Below are 21,928 nucleotides of genomic sequence, written 5' to 3' on the forward strand. Positions count from 1 at the left end.
AGCGCCACAGAGACATTTGGCTGATTGACCCTGAACTTGATCTGCTGGCCATTCGTGTCTCATCCAACTGAACATGGATTTGAAACAACAACACTTTGTTCCAATGGTTTGACCATCAGCAGGGTAAAATAACAGGAATCTCATTACAGGTTCAGGATGTCACATCCACATCATGGAGCACAACAAACTGAGAACTGTCGTCTCTGGGTGGGCTCGAACCACCAACCTTTAGATTAACAGTCTAACGCGCTAACCAATTGCGCCACAGAGACTTGTGGTGTAATTGACCCTGACGCTTGATCACTGGCCATTCGTGCTCTCATCCAACTGAACATGGAGTTTACGAAACAACAACACTTTGTTCCAATGGTTGTGTTAACGTGCATCAAAAGTGCAGCAACATTTTCAAGGAAGTAGACCTGTAGTTTTCTAATGTTTGTTAGCTTTTTGAATGGCCTTAAAAGGGCAAAAATGTAGTGCAATGTTCGTCAGCGCAACATTATATTAAAAGGCATCTGTCAGGAGTAAATTCAGCCGCAATCACAAATATATTCTGATAAATATATATTTTAAACAACTGCATTTTCACAAACGTAATATATAATCGCCAAGCCCATTCAAAATAATTAGGGGACTGACTCCGGAAGAATGATGAAGTGGCTAGTCACTTTCATGGCGTATAGGCGTACATATACACACAAACACACTGGACCAACATTGTCCTTCTCACGAGATAAATATAAATGCTAAGGTTTTTCATGCCAGATTGACGCCATTTCCATTGTCATACCAGCCAGATTAATAAGAATAAATTATATGTTCCTTGGAGAACACAGAATGATCAAGCTATTGAGTAACAGAAGATCAGAGACCATTGACAGCCATTTTACCAGTAGGTATAGTAACTTGTCATCTTTCAGGTTCAACAACAAAATAATTAGGGTCTGACTCCGGAAGAATGATGAAGTGGCTAGTCACTTTCATGGCGTATAGGCGTACATATACACACAAACACACTGGACCAACATTGTCCTTCTCGCGAGATAAATATAAATGCTAAGGTTTTTCATGCCAGATTGACATCATTTATGTTGTCATACCAGCCAGATTAATAAGAATAAATTATATGTTCCTTGGAGAACACAGAATGATCAAGCTATTGAGTAACAGAAGATCAGAGACCATTGACAGCCATTTTACCAGTAGGTATAGTAACTTGTTATCTTTCAGGTTCAACAACACACCAATCACATGTGACAACAGGAAACACAGCAGGTCAAAAGCAGGCTTACTGTAAGGCCAGGAATGTCTTCCATATCACTGGGAACAGAAAGACAGCATCCCTGGGTGGGCTCAAATCACCAACTTTTAAATTAACAGTCTAACGCGCCAACCTATTCCATCACAGAGACTTGTCATATCCACATCATGGAGCAAAACAAACTGAGAACTGTCGTCCCTGGGTGGGCTCGAACCACCAACCTTTAGATTAACAGTCTAACGCGCTAACCAATTGCGCCACAGAGACTTGTGGTGTGATTGACCCTGACGCTTGATCGCTGGCCATTCGTGCTCTCATCCAACTGAACATGGAGTTGTCGAAACAACAACACTTTGTTCCAATGGTTTGACCATCAGCAGGGTAAAATAACAGGAATCTCATTACAGGTTCAGGATGTCACATCCACATCATGGAGCACAACAAACTGAGAACTGTCGTCTCTGGGTGGGCTCGAACCACCAACCTTTAGATTAACAGTCTAACGCGCTAACCAATTGCGCCACAGAGACTTATATGTAATAGACCCTGACGCTTGTTCGCTGGCCATTCGTGCTCTCATCAAACTGAACATGGAGTTTACGAAACAACAACACTTTGTTCCAATGGTTTGACCATCAGCAGGGTAAAATAACAGGAATCTCATTACAGGTTCAGGATGTCACATCCACATCATGGAGCACAACAAACTGAGAACTGTCGTCTCTGGGTGGGCTCGAACCACCAACCTTTAGATTAACAGTCTAACGCGCTAACCAATTGCGCCACAGAGACTTGTGGTGTAATTGACCCTGAAGCTTGATCGCTGGCCATTCGTGCTCTCATCCAACTGAACATGGAGTTTACGAAACAACAACACTTTGTTCCAATGGTTGTGTTAACGTGCATCAAAAGTGCAGCAACATTTTCAAGGAAGTAGACCTGTAGTTTTCTAATGTTTGTTAGCTTTTTGAATGGCCTTAAAAGGGCAAAAATGTAGTGCAATGTTCGTCAGCGCAACATTATATTAAAAGGCATCTGTCAGGAGTAAATTCAGCCGCAATCACAAATATATTCTGATAAATATATATTTTAAACAACTGCATTTTCACAAACGTAATATATAATCGCCAAGCCCATTCAAAATAATTAGGGACTGACTCCGGAAGAATGATGAAGTGGCTAGTCACTTTCATGGCGTATAGGCGTACATATACACACAAACACACTGGACCAACATTGTCCTTCTCACGAGATAAATATAAATGCTAAGGTTTTTCATGCCAGATTGACATCATTTCCATTGTCATACCAGCCAGATTAATAAGAATAAATTATATGTTCCTTGGAGAACACAGAATGATCAAGCTATTGAGTAACAGAAGATCAGAGACCATTGACAGCCATTTTACCAGTAGGTATAGTAACTTGTCATCTTTCAGGTTCAACAACAAAATAATTAGGGGACTGACTCCGGAAGAATGATGAAGTGGCTAGTCACTTTCATGGCGTATAGGCGTACATATACACACAAACTGGACCAACATTGTCCTTCTCGAGATAAATATAAATGCTAAGGTTTTTCATGCCAGATTGACATCATTTATGTTGTCATACCAGCCAGATTAATAAGAATAAATTATATGTTCCTTGGAGAACACAGAATGATCAAGCTATTGAGTAACAGAAGATCAGAGACCATTGACAGCCATTTTACCAGTAGGTATAGTAACTTGTTATCTTTCAGGTTCAACAACACACCAATCACATGTGACAACAGGAAACACAGCAGGTCAAAAGCAGGCTTACTGTAAGGCCAGGAATGTCTTCCATATCACTGGGAACAGAAAGACAGCATCCCTGGGTGGGCTCAAATCACCAACTTTTAAATTAACAGTCTAACGCGCCAACCTATTCCATCACAGAGACTTGTCATATCCACATCATGGAGCAAAACAAACTGAGAACTGTCGTCCCTGGGTGGGCTCGAACCACCAACCTTTAGATTAACAGTCTAACGCGCTAACCAATTTGCGCCACAGAGACTTGTGGTGTGATTGACCCTGACGCTTGATCGCTGGCCATTCGTGCTCTCATCCAACTGAACATGGAGTTGTCGAAACAACAACACTTTGTTCCAATGGTTTGACCATCAGCAGGGTAAAATAACAGGAATCTCATTACAGGTTCAGGATGTCACATCCACATCATGGAGCACAACAAACTGAGAACTGTCGTCTCTGGGTGGGCTCGAACCACCAACCTTTAGATTAACAGTCTAACGCGCTAACCAATTGCGCCACAGAGACTTGTGGTGTGATTGACCCTGACGCTTGATCGCTGGCCATTCGTGCTCTCATCCAACTGAACATGGAGTTTTCGAAACAACAACACTTTGTTCCAATGGTTTGACCATCAGCAGGGTAAAATAACAGGAATCTCATTACAGGTTCAGGATGTCACATCCACATCATGGAGCACAACAAACTGAGAACTGTCGTCTCTGGGTGGGCTCGAACCACCAACCTTTAGATTAACAGTCTAACGCGCTAACCAATTGCGCCACAGAGACTTGTGGTGTAATTGACCCTGACGCTTGATCACTGGCCATTCGTGCTCTCATCCAACTGAACATGGAGTTTACGAAACAACAACACTTTGTTCCAATGGTTGTGTTAACGTGCATCAAAAGTGCAGCAACATTTTCAAGGAAGTAGACCTGTAGTTTTCTAATGTTTGTTAGCTTTTTGAATGGCCTTAAAAGGGCAAAAATGTAGTGCAATGTTCGTCAGCGCAACATTATATTAAAAGGCATCTGTCAGGAGTAAATTCAGCCGCAATCACAAATATATTCTGATAAATATATATTTTAAACAACTGCATTTTCACAAACGTAATATATAATCGCCAAGCCCATTCAAAATAATTAGGGACTGACTCCGGAAGAATGATGAAGTGGCTAGTCACTTTCATGGCGTATAGGCGTACATATACACACAAACACACTGGACCAACATTGTCCTTCTCACGAGATAAATATAAATGCTAAGGTTTTTCATGCCAGATTGACATCATTTACGTTGTCATACCAGCCAGATTAATAAGAATAAATTATATGTTCCTTGGAGAACACAGAATGATCAAGCTATTGAGTAACAGAAGATCAGAGACCATTGACAGCCATTTTACCAGTAGGTATAGTAACTTGTTATCTTTCAGGTTCAACAACACACCAATCACATGTGACAACAGGAAACACAGCAGGTCAAAAGCAGGCTTACTGTAAGGCCAGGAATGTCTTCCATATCACTGGGAACAGAAAGACAGCATCCCTGGGTGGGCTCAAATCACCAACTTTTAAATTAACAGTCTAACGCGCCAACCTATTCCATCACAGAGACTTGTCATATCCACATCATGGAGCAAAACAAACTGAGAACTGTCGTCCCTGGGTGGGCTCGAACCACCAACCTTTAGATTAACAGTCTAACGCGCTAACCAATTGCGCCACAGAGACTTGTGGTGTGATTGACCCTGACGCTTGATCGCTGGCCATTCGTGCTCTCATCCAACTGAACATGGAGTTGTCGAAACAACAACACTTTGTTCCAATGGTTTGACCATCAGCAGGGTAAAATAACAGGAATCTCATTACAGGTTCAGGATGTCACATCCACATCATGGAGCACAACAAACTGAGAACTGTCGTCTCTGGGTGGGCTCGAACCACCAACCTTTAGATTAACAGTCTAACGCGCTAACCAATTGCGCCACAGAGACTTGTGGTGTAATTGACCCTGACGCTTGATCACTGGCCATTCGTGCTCTCATCCAACTGAACATGGAGTTTACGAAACAACAACACTTTGTTCCAATGGTTGTGTTAACGTGCATCAAAAGTGCAGCAACATTTTCAAGGAAGTAGACCTGTAGTTTTCTAATGTTTGTTAGCTTTTTGAATGGCCTTAAAAGGGCAAAAATGTAGTGCAATGTTCGTCAGCGCAACATTATATTAAAAGGCATCTGTCAGAGTAAATTCAGCCGCAATCACAAATATATTCTGATAAATATATATTTTAAACAACTGCATTTTCACAAACGTAATATATAATCGCCAAGCCCATTCAAAATAATTAGGGGACTGACTCCGGAAGAATGATGAAGTGGCTAGTCACTTTCATGGCGTATAGGCGTACATATACACACAAACACACTGGACCAACATTGTCCTTCTCACGAGATAAATATAAATGCTAAGGTTTTTCATGCCAGATTGACATCATTTACGTTGTCATACCAGCCAGATTAATAAGAATAAATTATATGTTCCTTGGAGAACACAGAATGATCAAGCTATTGAGTAACAGAAGATCAGAGACCATTGACAGCCATTTTACCAGTAGGTATAGTAACTTGTTATCTTTCAGGTTCAACAACACACCAATCACATGTGACAACAGGAAACACAGCAGGTCAAAAGCAGGCTTACTGTAAGGCCAGGAATGTCTTCCATATCACTGGGAACAGAAAGACAGCATCCCTGGGTGGGCTCAAATCACCAACTTTTAAATTAACAGTCTAACGCGCCAACCTATTCCATCACAGAGACTTGTCATATCCACATCATGGAGCAAAACAAACTGAGAACTGTCGTCCCTGGGTGGGCTCGAACCACCAACCTTTAGATTAACAGTCTAACGCGCTAACCAATTGCGCCACAGAGACTTGTGGTGTGATTGACCCTGACGCTTGATCGCTGGCCATTCGTGCTCTCATCCAACTGAACATGGAGTTGTCGAAACAACAACACTTTGTTCCAATGGTTTGACCATCAGCAGGGTAAAATAACAGGAATCTCATTACAGGATGTCACATCCACATCATGGAGCACAAAAATGAGAACTGTGTCCTGGGCAAACACCAACCTTTAGATTAACAGTCTAAAGTCATCTAAACCAACCAATTGGCCATCAGACTTGTGGTGTAATTGACCACGCTGATCACCTTTCAGTAACAGAACATCAGGTCAGTACAGGTGACATCCAATTTTCACAGATGATCAAAAGTGCAGAACATTGTTGGGTCAGACTGTTCAACAACACACCACCACTGACAACATGGCCTGAAACACAGCAGGTCAAAAGCTGCTTACTCCAGCCAACATTATATTAATAACCAGTAAATTCATCCAACTGATCACAAATATATCACTAACATTTTTGCATTTTCCAATGGTTTGACCATCAGCATTAAAATAACAGGAATCTCACACAAATTACATCACAGGACATTGTCACATCCACATCATGGAGCACAACAAAGGTTGAGAACTGTTGACATCATCTCTGGGTTGCTCTGAACCACCAACCTTTAGATTAACAGTCTAAGAACTAACCAATTCAAGCCACAGAGACTCAGAGACCATTGACAGATTACTTGTAGGTATAGTAACTGCATACTGGCCATTGACAACAGGAAACTCTCATCCAACTGAACATGGAGTTGTGACAAACAACAACACTTTGTTCCAATGGTTTGACCATCAGCAGGGTAAAATAACAGGAATCTCATTACAGGTTCAGGATGTCACATCCACATCATGGAGCAAAACAAACTGAGAACTGTCGTCTCTGGGTGGGCTCGAACCACCAACCTTTAGATTAACAGTCTAACGCGCTAACCAATTGCGCCACAGAGACTTGTGGTGTAATTGACCCTGACGCTTGATCACTGGCCATTCGTGCTCTCATCCAACTGAACATGGAGTTTACGAAACAACAACACTTTGTTCCAATGGTTGTGTTAACGTGCATCAAAAGTGCAGCAACATTTTCAAGGAAGTAGACCTGTAGTTTTCTAATGTTTGTTAGCTTTTTGAATGGCCTTAAAAGGGCAAAAATGTAGTGCAATGTTCGTCAGCGCAACATTATATTAAAAGGCATCTGTCAGGAGTAAATTCAGCCGCAATCACAAATATATTCTGATAAATATATATTTTAAACAACTGCATTTTCACAAACGTAATATATAATCGCCAAGCCCATTCAAAATAATTAGGGGACTGACTCCGGAAGAATGATGAAGTGGCTAGTCACTTTCATGGCGTATAGGCGTACATATACACACAAACACACTGGACCAACATTGTCCTTAAACGAGATAAATATAAATGCTAAGGTTTTTCATGCCAGATTGACATCATTTCCATTGTCATACCAGCCAGATTAATAAGAATAAATTATATGTTCCTTGGAGAACACAGAATGATCAAGCTATTGAGTAACAGAAGATCAGAGACCATTGACAGCCATTTTACCAGTAGGTATAGTAACTTGTCATCTTTCAGGTTCAACAACAAAATAATTAGGGGACTGACCGGAAGAATGATGAAGTGGCTAGTCACTTTCATGGCGTATAGGTATACACACAAACACACTGGACCAACATTGTCCTTCTCGTGAGATAAATATAAATGCTAAGGTTTTTCATGCCAGATTGACATCATTTACGTTGTCATACCAGCCAGATTAATAAGAATAAATTATATGTTCCTTGGAGAACACAGAATGATCAAGCTATTGAGTAACAGAAGATCAGAGACCATTGACAGCCATTTTACCAGTAGGTATAGTAACTTGTTATCTTTCAGGTTCAACAACACACCAATCACATGTGACAACAGGAAACACAGCAGGTCAAAAGCAGGCTTACTGTAAGGCCAGGAATGTCTTCCATATCACTGGGAACAGAAAGACAGCATCCCTGGGTGGGCTCAAATCACCAACTTTTAAATTAACAGTCTAACGCGCCAACCTATTCCATCACAGAGACTTGTCATATCCACATCATGGAGCAAAACAAACTGAGAACTGTCGTCCCTGGGTGGGCTCGAACCACCAACCTTTAGATTAACAGTCTAACGCGCTAACCAATTGCGCCACAGAGACTTGTGGTGTGATTGACCCTGACGCTTGATCGCTGGCCATTCGTGCTCTCATCCAACTGAACATGGAGTTGTCGAAACAACAACACTTTGTTCCAATGGTTTGACCATCAGCAGGGTAAAATAACAGGAATCTCATTACAGGTTCAGGATGTCACATCCACATCATGGAGCACAACAAACTGAGAACTGTCGTCTCTGGGTGGGCTCGAACCACCAACCTTTAGATTAACAGTCTAACGCGCTAACCAATTGCGCCACAGAGACTTGTGGTGTGATTGACCCTGACGCTTGATCGCTGGCCATTCGTGCTCTCATCCAACTGAACATGGAGTTGTCGAAACAACAACACTTTGTTCCAATGGTTTGACCATCAGCAGGGTAAAATAACAGGAATCTCATTACAGGTTCAGGATGTCACATCCACATCATGGAGCACAACAAACTGAGAACTGTCGTCTCTGGGTGGGCTCGAACCACCAACCTTTAGATTAACAGTCTAACGCGCTAACCAATTGCGCCACAGAGACTTGTGGTGTAATTGACCCTGACGCTTGATCACTGGCCATTCGTGCTCTCATCCAACTGAACATGGAGTTTACGAAACAACAACACTTTGTTCCAATGGTTGTGTTAACGTGCATCAAAAGTGCAGCAACATTTTCAAGGAAGTAGACCTGTAGTTTTCTAATGTTTGTTAGCTTTTTGAATGGCCTTAAAAGGGCAAAAATGTAGTGCAATGTTCGTCAGCGCAACATTATATTAAAAGGCATCTGTCAGGAGTAAATTCAGCCGCAATCACAAATATATTCTGATAAATATATATTTTAAACAACTGCATTTTCACAAACGTAATATATAATCGCCAAGCCCATTCAAAATAATTAGGGGACTGACTCCGGAAGAATGATGAAGTGGCTAGTCACTTTCATGGCGTATAGGCGTACATATACACACAAACACACTGGACCAACATTGTCCTTCTCACGAGATAAATATAAATGCTAAGGTTTTTCATGCCAGATTGACATCATTTACGTTGTCATACCAGCCAGATTAATAAGAATAAATTATATGTTCCTTGGAGAACACAGAATGATCAAGCTATTGAGTAACAGAAGATCAGAGACCATTGACAGCCATTTTACCAGTAGGTATAGTAACTTGTTATCTTTCAGGTTCAACAACACACCAATCACATGTGACAACAGGAAACACAGCAGGTCAAAAGCAGGCTTACTGTAAGGCCAGGAATGTCTTCCATATCACTGGGAACAGAAAGACAGCATCCCTGGGTGGGCTCAAATCACCAACTTTTAAATTAACAGTCTAACGCGCCAACCTATTCCATCACAGAGACTTGTCATATCCACATCATGGAGCAAAACAAACTGAGAACTGTCGTCCCTGGGTGGGCTCGAACCACCAACCTTTAGATTAACAGTCTAACGCGCTAACCAATTGCGCCACAGAGACTTGTGGTGTGATTGACCCTGACGCTTGATCGCTGGCCATTCGTGCTCTCATCCAACTGAACATGGAGTTTCGAAACAACAACACTTTGTTCCAATGGTTTGACCATCAGCAGGGTAAAATAACAGGAATCTCATTACAGGTTCAGGATGTCACATCCACATCATGGAGCACAACAAACTGAGAACTGTCGTCTCTGGGTGGGCTCGAACCACCAACCTTTAGATTAACAGTCTAACGCGCTAACCAATTGCGCCACAGAGACTTGTGGTGTAATTGACCCTGACGCTTGATCACTGGCCATTCGTGCTCTCATCCAACTGAACATGGAGTTTACGAAACAACAACACTTTGTTCCAATGGTTGTGTTAACGTGCATCAAAAGTGCAGCAACATTTTCAAGGAAGTAGACCTGTAGTTTTCTAATGTTTGTTAGCTTTTTGAATGGCCTTAAAAGGGCAAAAATGTAGTGCAATGTTCGTCAGCGCAACATTATATTAAAAGGCATCTGTCAGGAGTAAATTCAGCCGCAATCACAAATATATTCTGATAAATATATATTTTAAACAACTGCATTTTCACAAACGTAATATATAATCGCCAAGCCCATTCAAAATAATTAGGGGACTGACTCCGGAAGAATGATGAAGTGGCTAGTCACTTTCATGGCGTATAGGCGTACATATACACACAAACACACTGGACCAACATTGTCCTTCTCACGAGATAAATATAAATGCTAAGGTTTTTCATGCCAGATTGACGCCATTTCCATTGTCATACCAGCCAGATTAATAAGAATAAATTATATGTTCCTTGGAGAACACAGAATGATCAAGCTATTGAGTAACAGAAGATCAGAGACCATTGACAGCCATTTTACCAGTAGGTATAGTAACTTGTCATCTTTCAGGTTCAACAACAAAATAATTAGGGGACTGACTCCGGAAGAATGATGAAGTGGCTAGTCACTTTCATGGCGTATAGGCGTACATATACACACAAACACACTGGACCAACATTGTCCTTCTCGCGAGATAAATATAAATGCTAAGGTTTTTCATGCCAGATTGACATCATTTACGTTGTCATACCAGCCAGATTAATAAGAATAAATTATATGTTCCTTGGAGAACACAGAATGATCAAGCTATTGAGTAACAGAAGATCAGAGACCATTGACAGCCATTTTACCAGTAGGTATAGTAACTTGTTATCTTTCAGGTTCAACAACACACCAATCACATGTGACAACAGGAAACACAGCAGGTCAAAAGCAGGCTTACTGTAAGGCCAGGAATGTCTTCCATATCACTGGGAACAGAAAGACAGCATCCCTGGGTGGGCTCAAATCACCAACTTTTAAATTAACAGTCTAACGCGCCAACCTATTCCATCACAGAGACTTGTCATATCCACATCATGGAGCAAAACAAACTGAGAACTGTCGTCCCTGGGTGGGCTCGAACCACCAACCTTTAGATTAACAGTCTAACGCAGTAACCATTTGCACCACAGAGACTTGTGGTGTGATTGACCCTGACGCTTGATCGCTGGCCATTCGTGCTCTCATCCAACTGAACATGGAGTTGTCGAAACAACAACACTTTGTTCCAATGGTTTGACCATCAGCAGGGTAAAATAACAGGAATCTCATTACAGGTTCAGGATGTCACATCCACATCATGGAGCACAACAAACTGAGAACTGTCGTCTCTGGGTGGGCTCGAACCACCAACCTTTAGATTAACAGTCTAACTCGCTAACCAATTGCGCCACAGAGACTTGTGGTGTGATTGACCCTGACGCTTGATCGCTGGCAATTCGTGCTCTCATCCAACTGAACATGGAGTTTTCGAAACAACAACACTTTGTTCCAATGGTTTGACCATCAGCAGGGTAAAATAACAGGAATCTCATTACAGGTTCAGGATGTCACATCCACATCATGGAGCACAACAAACTGAGAACTGTCGTCTCTGGGTGGGCTCGAACCACCAACCTTTAGATTAACAGTCTAACGCGCTAACCAATTGCGCCACAGAGACTTGTGGTGTAATTGACCCTGACGCTTGATCACTGGCCATTCGTGCTCTCATCCAACTGAACATGGAGTTTACGAAACAACAACACTTTGTTCCAATGGTTGTGTTAACGTGCATCAAAATTGCAGCAACATTTTCAAGGAAGTAGACCTGTAGTTTTCTAATGTTTGTTAGCTTTTTGAATGGCCTTAAAAGGGCAAAAATGTACTGCAATGTTCCTCAGCGCAACATTATATTAAAAGGCATCTGTCAGGAGTAAATTCAGCCGCAATCACAAATATATTCTGATAAATATATATTTTAAACAACTGCATTTTCACAAACGTAATATATAATCGCCAAGCCCATTCAAAATAATTAGGGGACTGACTCCGGAAGAATGATGAAGTGGCTAGTCACTTTCATGGCGTATAGGCGTACATATACACACAAACACACTGGACCAACATTGTCCTTCTCGCGAGATAAATATAAAAGCTAAGGTTTTTCATGCCAGATTGACATCATTTACGTTGTCATACCAGCCAGATTAATAAGAATAAATTATATGTTCCTTGGAGAACACAGAATGATCAAGCTATTGAGTAACAGAAGATCAGAGACCATTGACAGCCATTTTACCAGTAGGTATAGTAACTTGTTATCTTTCAGGTTCAACAACACACCAATCACATGTGACAACAGGAAACACAGCAGGTCAAAAGCAGGCTTACTGTAAGGCCAGGAATGTCTTCCATATCACTGGGAACAGAAAGACAGCATCCCTGGGTGGGCTCAAATCACCAACTTTTAAATTAACAGTCTAACGCGCCAACCTATTCCATCACAGAGACTTGTCATATCCACATCATGGAGCAAAACAAACTGAGAACTGTCGTCCCTGGGTGGGCTCGAACCACCAACCTTTAGATTAACAGTCTAACGCGCTAACCAATTGCGCCACAGAGACTTTTGGTGTGATTGACCCTGACGCTTGATCGCTGGCCATTCGTGCTCTCATCCAACTGAACATGGAGTTGTCGAAACAACAACACTTTGTTCCAATGGTTTGACCATCAGCAGGGTAAAATAACAGGAATCTCATTACAGGTTCAGGATGTCACATCCACATCATGGAGCACAACAAACTGAGAACTGTCGTCTCTGGGTGGGCTCGAACCACCAACCTTTAGATTAACAGTCTAACGCGCTAACCAATTGCGCCACAGAGACTTGTGGTGTGATTGACCCTGACGCTTGATCGCTGGCCATTCGTGCTCTCATCCAACTGAACATGGAGTTTTCGAAACAACAACACTTTGTTCCAATGGTTTGACCATCAGCAGGGTAAAATAACAGGAATCTCATTACAGGTTCAGGATGTCACATCCACATCATGGAGCACAAATAACTGAGAACTGTCGTCTCTGGGTGGGCTCGAACCACCAACCTTTAGATTAACAGTCTAAACGTAACCAATTGCGCCACAGAGACTTGTGATGTAATTGACCCTGACGCTTGATCACTGGCCATTCGTGCTCTCATCCAACTGAACATGGAGTTTACGAAACAACAACACTTTGTTCCAATGGTTGTGTTAACGTGCATCAAAAGTGCAGCAACATTTTCAAGGAAGTAGACCTGTAGTTTTCTAATGTTTGTTAGCTTTTTGAATGGCCTTAAAAGGGCAAAAATGTAGTGCAATGTTCGTCAGCGCAACATTATATTAAAAGGCATCTGTCAGGAGTAAATTCAGCCGCAATCACAAATATATTCTGATAAATATATATTTTAAACAACTGCATTTTCACAAACGTAATATATAATCGCCAAGCCCATTCAAAATAATTAGGGGACTGACTCCGGAAGAATGATGAAGTGGCTAGTCACTTTCATGGCGTATAGGCGTACATATACACACAAACACACTGGACCAACATTGTCCTTCTCACGAGATAAATATAAATGCTAAGGTTTTTCATGCCAGATTGACATCATTTACGTTGTCATACCAGCCAGATTAATAAGAATAAATTATATGTTCCTTGGAGAACACAGAATGATCAAGCTATTGAGTAACAGAAGATCAGAGACCATTGACAGCCATTTTACCAGTAGGTATAGTAACTTGTTATCTTTCAGGTTCAACAACACACCAATCACATGTGACAACAGGAAACACAGCAGGTCAAAAGCAGGCTTACTGTAAGGCCAGGAATGTCTTCCATATCACTGGGAACAGAAAGACAGCATCCCTGGGTGGGCTCAAATCACCAACTTTTAAATTAACAGTCTAACGCGCCAACCTATTCCATCACAGAGACTTGTCATATCCACATCATGGAGCAAAACAAACTGAGAACTGTCGTCCCTGGGTGGGCTCGAACCACCAACCTTTAGATTAACAGTCTAACGCGCTAACCAATTGCGCCACAGAGACTTGTGGTGTGATTGACCCTGACGCTTGATCGCTGGCCATTCGTGCTCTCATCCAACTGAACATGGAGTTTTCGAAACAACAACACTTTGTTCCAATGGTTTGACCATCAGCAGGGTAAAATAACAGGAATCTCATTACAGGTTCAGGATGTCACATCCACATCATGGAGCACAAATAACTGAGAACTGTCGTCTCTGGGTGGGCTCGAACCACCAACCTTTAGATTAACAGTCTAACGCGCTAACCAATTGCGCCACAGAGACTTGTGGTGTAATTGACCCTGACGCTTGATCACTGGCCATTCGTGCTCTCATCCAACTGAACATGGAGTTTACGAAACAACAACACTTTGTTCCAATGGTTGTGTTAACGTGCATCAAAAGTGCAGCAACATTTTCAAGGAAGTAGACCTGTAGTTTTCTAATGTTTGTTAGCTTTTTGAATGGCCTTAAAAGGGCAAAAATGTAGTGCAATGTTCGTCAGCGCAACATTATATTAAAAGGCATCTGTCAGGAGTAAATTCAGCCGCAATCACAAATATATTCTGATAAATATATATTTTAAACAACTGCATTTTCACAAACGTAATATATAATCGCCAAGCCCATTCAAAATAATTAGGGGACTGACTCCGGAAGAATGATGAAGTGGCTAGTCACTTTCATGGCGTATAGGCGTACATATACACACAAACACACTGGACCAACATTGTCCTTCTCACGAGATAAATATAAATGCTAAGGTTTTTCATGCCAGATTGACATCATTTACGTTGTCATACCAGCCAGATTAATAAGAATAAATTATATGTTCCTTGGAGAACACAGAATGATCAAGCTATTGAGTAACAGAAGATCAGAGACCATTGACAGCCATTTTACCAGTAGGTATAGTAACTTGTTATCTTTCAGGTTCAACAACACACCAATCACATGTGACAACAGGAAACACAGCAGGTCAAAAGCAGGCTTACTGTAAGGCCAGGAATGTCTTCCATATCACTGGGAACAGAAAGACAGCATCCCTGGGTGCTCAAATCACCAACTTTTAAATTAACAGTCTAACGCGCCAACCTATTCCATCACAGAGACTTGTCATATCCACATCATGGAGCAAAACAAACTGAGAACTGTCGTCCCTGGGTGGGCTCGAACCACCAACCTTTAGATTAACAGTCTAACGCGCTAACCAATTGCGCCACAGAGACTTGTGGTGTGATTGACCCTGACGCTTGATCGCTGGCCATTCGTGCTCTCATCCAACTGAACATGGAGTTTTCGAAACAACAACACTTTGTTCCAATGGTTTGACCATCAGCAGGGTAAAATAACAGGAATCTCATTACAGGTTCAGGATGTCACATCCACATCATGGAGCACAACAAACTGAGAACTGTCGTCTCTGGGTGGGCTCGAACCACCAACCTTTAGATTAACAGTCTAACGCGCTAACCAATTGCGCCACAGAGACTTGTGGTGTGATTGACCCTGACGCTTGATCGCTGGCCATTCGTGCTCTCATCCAACTGAACATGGAGTTGTCGAAACAACAACACTTTGTTCCAATGGTTTGACCATCAGCAGGGTAAAATAACAGGAATCTCATTACAGGTTCAGGATGTCACATCCACATCATGGAGCACAACAAACTGAGAACTGTCGTCTCTGGGTGGGCTCGAACCACCAACCTTTAGATTAACAGTCTAACGCGCTAACCAATTGCGCCACAGAGACTTGTGGTGTAATTGACCCTGACGCTTGATCACTGGCCATTCGTGCTCTCATCCAACTGAACATGGAGTTTACGAAACAACAACACTTTGTTCCAATGGTTGTGTTAACGTGCATCAAAAGTGCAGCAACATTTTCAAGGAAGTAGACCTGTAGTTTTCTAATGTTTGTTAGCTTTTTGAATGGCCTTAAAAGGGCAAAAATGTAGTGCAATGTTCTCAGCGCAACATTATATTAAAAGGCATCTGTCAGGAGTAAATTCAGCCGCAATCACAAATATATTCTGATAAATATATATTTTAAACAACTGCATTTTCACAAACGTAATATATAATCGCCAAGCCCATTCAAAATAATTAGGGGACTGACTCCGGAAGAATGATGAAGTGGCTAGTCACTTTCATGGCGTATAGGCGTACATATACACACAAACACACTGGACCAACATTGTCCTTCTCATGAGATAAATATAAATGCTAAGGTTTTTCATGCCAGATTGACATCATTTACGTTGTCATACCAGCCAGATTAATAAGAATAAATTATATGTTCCTTGGAGAACACAGAATGATCAAGCTATTGAGTAACAGAAGATCAGAGACCATTGACAGCCATTTTACCAGTAGGTATAGTAACTTGTTATCTTTCAGGTTCAACAACACACCAATCACATGTGACAACAGGAAACACAGCAGGTCAAAAGCAGGCTTACTGTAAGGCCAGGAATGTCTTCCATATCACTGGGAACAGAAAGACAGCATCCCTGGGTGGGCTCAAATCACCAACTTTTAAATTAATAAGTCACAGCGCCAACCTATTCCATCAAAGAGACTTGTCATATCCACATCATGGAGCAAAACAAACTGAGAACTGTCGTCCCTGGGTGGGCTCGAACCACCAACCTTTAGATTAACAGTCTAACGCGCTAACCAATTGCGCCACAGAGACTTGTGGTGTAATTGACCCTGACGCTTGATCACTGGCCATTCGTGCTCTCATCCAACTGAACATGGAGTTTACGAAACAACAACACTTTGTTCCAATGGTTGTGTTAACGTGCATCAAAAGTGCAGCAACATTTTCAAGGAAGTAGACCTGTAGTTTTCTAATGTTTGTTAGCTTTTTGAATGGCCTTAAAAGGGCAAAAATGTAGTGCAATGTTCGTCAGCGCAACATTATATTAAAAGGCATCTGTCAGGAGTAAATTCAGCCGCAATCACAAATATATTCTGATAAATATATATTTTAAACAACTGCATTTTCACAAACGTAATATATAATCGCCAAGCCCATTCAAAATAATTAGGGGACTGACTCCGGAAGAATGATGAAGTGGCTAGTCACTTTCATGGCGTATAGGCGTACATATACACACAAACACACTGGACCAACATTGTCCTTCTCGCGAGATAAATATAAATGCTAAGGTTTTTCATGCCAGATTGACATCATTTACGTTGTCATACCAGCCAGATTAATAAGAATAAATTATATGTTCCTTGGAGAACACAGAATGATCAAGCTATTGAGTAACAGAAGATCAGAGACCATTGACAGCCATTTTACCAGTAGGTATAGTAACTTGTTATCTTTCAGGTTCAACAACACACCAATCACATGTGACAACAGGAAACACAGCAGGTCAAAAGCAGGCTTACTGTAAGGCCAGGAATGTCTTCCATATCACTGGGAACAGAAAGACAGCATCCCTGGGTGGGCTCAAATCACCAACTTTTAAATTAACAGTCTAACGCGCCAACCTATTCCATCACAGAGACTTGTCATATCCACATCATGGAGCAAAACAAACTGAGAACTGTCGTCCCTGGGTGGGCTCGAACCACCAACCTTTAGATTAACAGTCTAACGCGCTAACCAATTGCGCCACAGAGACTTGTGGTGTGATTGACCCTGACGCTTGATCGCTGGCCATTCGTGCTCTCATCCAACTGAACATGGAGTTGTCGAAACAACAACACTTTGTTCCAATGGTTTGACCATCAGCAGGGTAAAATAACAGGAATCTCATTACAGGTTCAGGATGTCACATCCACATCATGGAGCACAACAAACTGAGAACTGTCGTCTCTGGGTGGGCTCGAACCACCAACCTTTAGATTAACAGTCTAACGCGCTAACCAATTGCGCCACAGAGACTTGTGGTGTGATTGACCCTGACGCTTGATCGCTGGCAATTCGTGCTCTCATCCAACTGAACATGGAGTTTTCGAAACAACAACACTTTGTTCCAATGGTTTGACCATCAGCAGGGTAAAATAACAGGAATCTCATTACAGGTTCAGGATGTCACATCCACATCATGGAGCACAACAAACTGAGAACTGTCGTCTCTGGGTGGGCTCGAACCACCAACCTTTAGATTAACAGTCTAACGCGCTAACCAATTGCACCACAGAGACTTGTGGTGTAATTGACCCTGACGCTTGATCACTGGCCATTCGTGCTCTCATCCAACTGAACATGGAGTTTACGAAACAACAACACTTTGTTCCAATGGTTGTGTTAACGTGCATCAAAAGTGCAGCAACATTTTCAAGGAAGTAGACCTGTAGTTTTCTAATGTTTGTTAGCTTTTTGAATGGCCTTAAAAGGGCAAAAATGTAGTGCAATGTTCGTCAGCGCAACATTATATTAAAAGGCATCTGTCAGGAGTAAATTCAGCCGCAATCACAAATATATTCTGATAAATATATATTTTAAACAACTGCATTTTCACAAACGTAATATATAATCGCCAAGCCCATTCAAAATAATTAGGGGACTGACTCCGGAAGAATGATGAAGTGGCTAGTCACTTTCATGGCGTATAGGCGTACATATACACACAAACACACTGGACCAACATTGTCCTTCTCACGAGATAAATATAAATGCTAAGGTTTTTCATGCCAGATTGACATCATTTATTGTCATACCAGCCAGATTAATAAGAATAAATTATATGTTCCTTGGAGAACACAGAATGATCAAGCTATTGAGTAACAGAAGATCAGAGACCATTGACAGCCATTTTACCAGTAGGTATAGTAACTTGTTATCTTTCAGGTTCAACAACACACCAATCACATGTGACAACAGGAAACACAGCAGGTCAAAAGCAGGCTTACTGTAAGGCCAGGAATGTCTTCCATATCACTGGGAACAGAAAGACAGCATCCCTGGGTGGGCTCAAATCACCAACTTTTAAATTAACAGTCTAACGCGCCAACCTATTCCATCACAGAGACTTGTCATATCCACATCATGGAGCAAAACAAACTGAGAACTGTCGTCCCTGGGTGGGTGGGCTCGAACCACCAACCTTTAGATTAACAGTCTAACGCGCTAACCAATTGCGCCACAGAGACTTGTGGTGTAATTGACCCTGACGCTTGATCACTGGCCATTCGTGCTCTCATCCAACTGAACATGGAGTTTACGAAACAACAACACTTTGTTCCAATGGTTGTGTTAACGTGCATCAAAAGTGCAGCAACATTTTCAAGGAAGTAGACCTGTAGTTTTCTAATGTTTGTTAGCTTTTTGAATGGCCTTAAAAGGGCAAAAATGTAGTGCAATGTTCGTCAGCGCAACATTATATTAAAAGGCATCTGTCAGGAGTAAATTCAGCCGCAATCACAAATATATTCTGATAAATATATATTTTAAACAACTGCATTTTCACAAACGTAATATATAATCGCCAAGCCCATTCAAAATAATTAGGGGACTGACTCCGGAAGAATGATGAAGTGGCTAGTCACTTTCATGGCGTATAGGCGTACATATACACACAAACACACTGGACCAACATTGTCCTTCTCACGAGATAAATATAAATGCTAAGGTTTTTCATGCCAGATTGACATCATTTACGTTGTCATACCAGCCAGATTAATAAGAATAAATTATATGTTCCTTGGAGAACACAGAATGATCAAGCTATTGAGTAACAGAAGATCAGAGACCATTGACAGCCATTTTACCAGTAGGTATAGTAACTTGTTATCTTTCAGGTTCAACAACACACCAATCACATGTGACAACAGGAAACACAGCAGGTCAAAAGCAGGCTTACTGTAAGGCCAGGAATGTCTTCCATATCACTGGGAACAGAAAGACAGCATCCCTGGGTGGGCTCAAATCACCAACTTTTAAATTAACAGTCTAACGCGCCAACCTATTCCATCACAGAGACTTGTCATATCCACATCATGGAGCAAAACAAACTGAGAACTGTCGTCCCTGGGTGGGCTCGAACCACCAACCTTTAGATTAACAGTCTAACGCGCTAACCAATAACGCGTAACATTCGCCACAGAGACTTGTGGTGTGATTGACCCTGACGCTTGATCGCTGGCCATTCGTGCTCTCATCCAACTGAACATGGAGTTGTCGAAACAACAACACTTTGTTCCAATGGTTTGACCATCAGCAGGGTAAAATAACAGGAATCTCATTACAGGTTCAGGATGTCACATCCACATCATGGAGCACAACAAACTGAGAACTGTCGTCTCTGGGTGGGCTCGAACCACCAACCTTTAGATTAACAGTCTAACGCGCTAACCAATTGCGCCACAGAGACTTGTGGTGTGATTGACCCTGACGCTTGATCGCTGGCCATTCGTGCTCTCATCCAACTGAACATGGAGTTTTCGAAACAACAACACTTTGTTCCAATGGTTTGACCATCAGCAGGGTAAAATAACAGGAATCTCATTACAGGTTCAGGATGTCACATCCACATCATGGAGCACAACAAACTGAGAACTGTCGTCTCTGGGTGGGCTCGAACCACCAACCTTTAGATTAACAGTCTAACGCGCTAACCAATTGCGCCACAGAGACTTGTGGTGTAATTGACCCTGACGCTTGATCACTGGCCATTCGTGCTCTCATCCAACTGAACATGGAGTTTACGAAACAACAACACTTTGTTCCAATGGTTGTGTTAACGTGCATCAAAAGTGCAGCAACATTTTCAAGGAAGTAGACCTGTAGTTTTCTAATGTTTGTTAGCTTTTTGAATGGCCTTAAAAGGGCAAAAATGTAGTGCAATGTTCGTCAGCGCAACATTATATTAAAAGGCATCTGTCAGGAGTAAATTCAGCCGCAATCACAAATATATTCTGATAAATATATATTTTAAACAACTGCATTTTCACAAACGTAATATATAATCGCCAAGCCCATTCAAAATAATTAGGGGACTGACTCCGGAAGAATGATGAAGTGGCTAGTCACTTTCATGGCGTATAGGCGTACATATACACACAAACACACTGGACCAACATTGTCCTTCTCACGAGATAAATATAAATGCTAAGGTTTTTCATGCCAGATTGACATCATTTACGTTGTCATACCAGCCAGATTAATAAGAATAAATTATATGTTCCTTGGAGAACACAGAATGATCAAGCTATTGAGTAACAGAAGATCAGAGACCATTGACAGCCATTTTACCAGTAGGTATAGTAACTTGTCATCTTTCAGGTTCAACAACACACCAATCACATGTGACAACAGGAAACACAGCAGGTCAAAAGCAGGCTTACTGTAAGGCCAGGAATGTCTTCCATATCACTGGGAACAGAAAGACAGCATCCCTGGGTGGGCTCAAATCACCAACTTTTAAATTAACAGTCTAACGCGCCAACCTATTCCATCACAGAGACTTGTCATATCCACATCATGGAGCAAAACAAACTGAGAACTGTCGTCCCTGGGTGGGCTCGAACCACCAACCTTTAGATTAACAGTCTAACGCGCTAACCAATTGCGCCACAGAGACTTGTGGTGTGATTGACCCTGACGCTTGATCGCTGGCCATTCGTGCTCTCATCCAACTGAACATGGAGTTGTCGAAACAACAACACTTTGTTCCAATGGTTTGACCATCAGCAGGGTAAAATAACAGGAATCTCATTACAGGTTCAGGATGTCACATCCACATCATGGAGCACAACAAACTGAGAACTGTCGTCTCTGGGTGGGCTCAAACCACCAACCTTTAGATTAACAGTCTAACGCGCTAACCAATTGCGCCACAGAGAC

At 41.7% G+C, this 21,928-nt stretch overlaps 1 protein-coding gene and 31 non-coding genes across 32 annotated transcripts in view; all 32 read right to left on the bottom strand.

Annotated features, from left to right (window-relative positions):
- Positions 1 to 21,928, bottom strand: part of LOC135572704 (uncharacterized) — a 221,963-nt gene that overhangs the window by 87,603 nt on the left and 112,432 nt on the right. The window lies entirely within an intron of this gene.
- Positions 199 to 272, bottom strand: trnan-guu (transfer RNA asparagine (anticodon GUU)). Its single transcript has one exon. It is a non-coding gene; the product is annotated as a tRNA-Asn (tRNA).
- On the bottom strand, positions 1,455 to 1,528 carry trnan-guu (transfer RNA asparagine (anticodon GUU)). The gene has a single exon. It is a non-coding gene; the product is annotated as a tRNA-Asn (tRNA).
- trnan-guu (transfer RNA asparagine (anticodon GUU)) lies at positions 1,718 to 1,791 on the bottom strand. The gene has a single exon. It is a non-coding gene; the product is annotated as a tRNA-Asn (tRNA).
- trnan-guu (transfer RNA asparagine (anticodon GUU)) lies at positions 1,980 to 2,053 on the bottom strand. Its single transcript has one exon. It is a non-coding gene; the product is annotated as a tRNA-Asn (tRNA).
- On the bottom strand, positions 3,494 to 3,567 carry trnan-guu (transfer RNA asparagine (anticodon GUU)). Its single transcript has one exon. It is a non-coding gene; the product is annotated as a tRNA-Asn (tRNA).
- Positions 3,757 to 3,830, bottom strand: trnan-guu (transfer RNA asparagine (anticodon GUU)). The gene has a single exon. It is a non-coding gene; the product is annotated as a tRNA-Asn (tRNA).
- On the bottom strand, positions 4,702 to 4,775 carry trnan-guu (transfer RNA asparagine (anticodon GUU)). The gene has a single exon. It is a non-coding gene; the product is annotated as a tRNA-Asn (tRNA).
- trnan-guu (transfer RNA asparagine (anticodon GUU)) lies at positions 4,965 to 5,038 on the bottom strand. Its single transcript has one exon. It is a non-coding gene; the product is annotated as a tRNA-Asn (tRNA).
- Positions 5,910 to 5,983, bottom strand: trnan-guu (transfer RNA asparagine (anticodon GUU)). Its single transcript has one exon. It is a non-coding gene; the product is annotated as a tRNA-Asn (tRNA).
- Positions 6,884 to 6,957, bottom strand: trnan-guu (transfer RNA asparagine (anticodon GUU)). The gene has a single exon. It is a non-coding gene; the product is annotated as a tRNA-Asn (tRNA).
- On the bottom strand, positions 8,132 to 8,205 carry trnan-guu (transfer RNA asparagine (anticodon GUU)). The gene has a single exon. It is a non-coding gene; the product is annotated as a tRNA-Asn (tRNA).
- On the bottom strand, positions 8,395 to 8,468 carry trnan-guu (transfer RNA asparagine (anticodon GUU)). The gene has a single exon. It is a non-coding gene; the product is annotated as a tRNA-Asn (tRNA).
- On the bottom strand, positions 8,658 to 8,731 carry trnan-guu (transfer RNA asparagine (anticodon GUU)). Its single transcript has one exon. It is a non-coding gene; the product is annotated as a tRNA-Asn (tRNA).
- Positions 9,604 to 9,677, bottom strand: trnan-guu (transfer RNA asparagine (anticodon GUU)). The gene has a single exon. It is a non-coding gene; the product is annotated as a tRNA-Asn (tRNA).
- Positions 9,866 to 9,939, bottom strand: trnan-guu (transfer RNA asparagine (anticodon GUU)). Its single transcript has one exon. It is a non-coding gene; the product is annotated as a tRNA-Asn (tRNA).
- On the bottom strand, positions 11,649 to 11,722 carry trnan-guu (transfer RNA asparagine (anticodon GUU)). The gene has a single exon. It is a non-coding gene; the product is annotated as a tRNA-Asn (tRNA).
- On the bottom strand, positions 12,595 to 12,668 carry trnan-guu (transfer RNA asparagine (anticodon GUU)). Its single transcript has one exon. It is a non-coding gene; the product is annotated as a tRNA-Asn (tRNA).
- On the bottom strand, positions 12,858 to 12,931 carry trnan-guu (transfer RNA asparagine (anticodon GUU)). Its single transcript has one exon. It is a non-coding gene; the product is annotated as a tRNA-Asn (tRNA).
- On the bottom strand, positions 14,065 to 14,138 carry trnan-guu (transfer RNA asparagine (anticodon GUU)). Its single transcript has one exon. It is a non-coding gene; the product is annotated as a tRNA-Asn (tRNA).
- trnan-guu (transfer RNA asparagine (anticodon GUU)) lies at positions 14,328 to 14,401 on the bottom strand. The gene has a single exon. It is a non-coding gene; the product is annotated as a tRNA-Asn (tRNA).
- Positions 15,272 to 15,345, bottom strand: trnan-guu (transfer RNA asparagine (anticodon GUU)). The gene has a single exon. It is a non-coding gene; the product is annotated as a tRNA-Asn (tRNA).
- Positions 15,535 to 15,608, bottom strand: trnan-guu (transfer RNA asparagine (anticodon GUU)). The gene has a single exon. It is a non-coding gene; the product is annotated as a tRNA-Asn (tRNA).
- Positions 15,798 to 15,871, bottom strand: trnan-guu (transfer RNA asparagine (anticodon GUU)). The gene has a single exon. It is a non-coding gene; the product is annotated as a tRNA-Asn (tRNA).
- On the bottom strand, positions 16,743 to 16,816 carry trnan-guu (transfer RNA asparagine (anticodon GUU)). Its single transcript has one exon. It is a non-coding gene; the product is annotated as a tRNA-Asn (tRNA).
- On the bottom strand, positions 17,689 to 17,762 carry trnan-guu (transfer RNA asparagine (anticodon GUU)). Its single transcript has one exon. It is a non-coding gene; the product is annotated as a tRNA-Asn (tRNA).
- trnan-guu (transfer RNA asparagine (anticodon GUU)) lies at positions 17,952 to 18,025 on the bottom strand. Its single transcript has one exon. It is a non-coding gene; the product is annotated as a tRNA-Asn (tRNA).
- trnan-guu (transfer RNA asparagine (anticodon GUU)) lies at positions 18,215 to 18,288 on the bottom strand. Its single transcript has one exon. It is a non-coding gene; the product is annotated as a tRNA-Asn (tRNA).
- trnan-guu (transfer RNA asparagine (anticodon GUU)) lies at positions 20,383 to 20,456 on the bottom strand. The gene has a single exon. It is a non-coding gene; the product is annotated as a tRNA-Asn (tRNA).
- Positions 20,646 to 20,719, bottom strand: trnan-guu (transfer RNA asparagine (anticodon GUU)). Its single transcript has one exon. It is a non-coding gene; the product is annotated as a tRNA-Asn (tRNA).
- trnan-guu (transfer RNA asparagine (anticodon GUU)) lies at positions 21,592 to 21,665 on the bottom strand. The gene has a single exon. It is a non-coding gene; the product is annotated as a tRNA-Asn (tRNA).
- On the bottom strand, positions 21,855 to 21,928 carry trnan-guu (transfer RNA asparagine (anticodon GUU)). Its single transcript has one exon. It is a non-coding gene; the product is annotated as a tRNA-Asn (tRNA).

The sequence above is a fragment of the Oncorhynchus nerka genome, linkage group LG8 (genome assembly GCF_034236695.1).
Source record: "Oncorhynchus nerka isolate Pitt River linkage group LG8, Oner_Uvic_2.0, whole genome shotgun sequence".
Lineage (NCBI taxonomy): Eukaryota > Metazoa > Chordata > Actinopteri > Salmoniformes > Salmonidae > Oncorhynchus > Oncorhynchus nerka.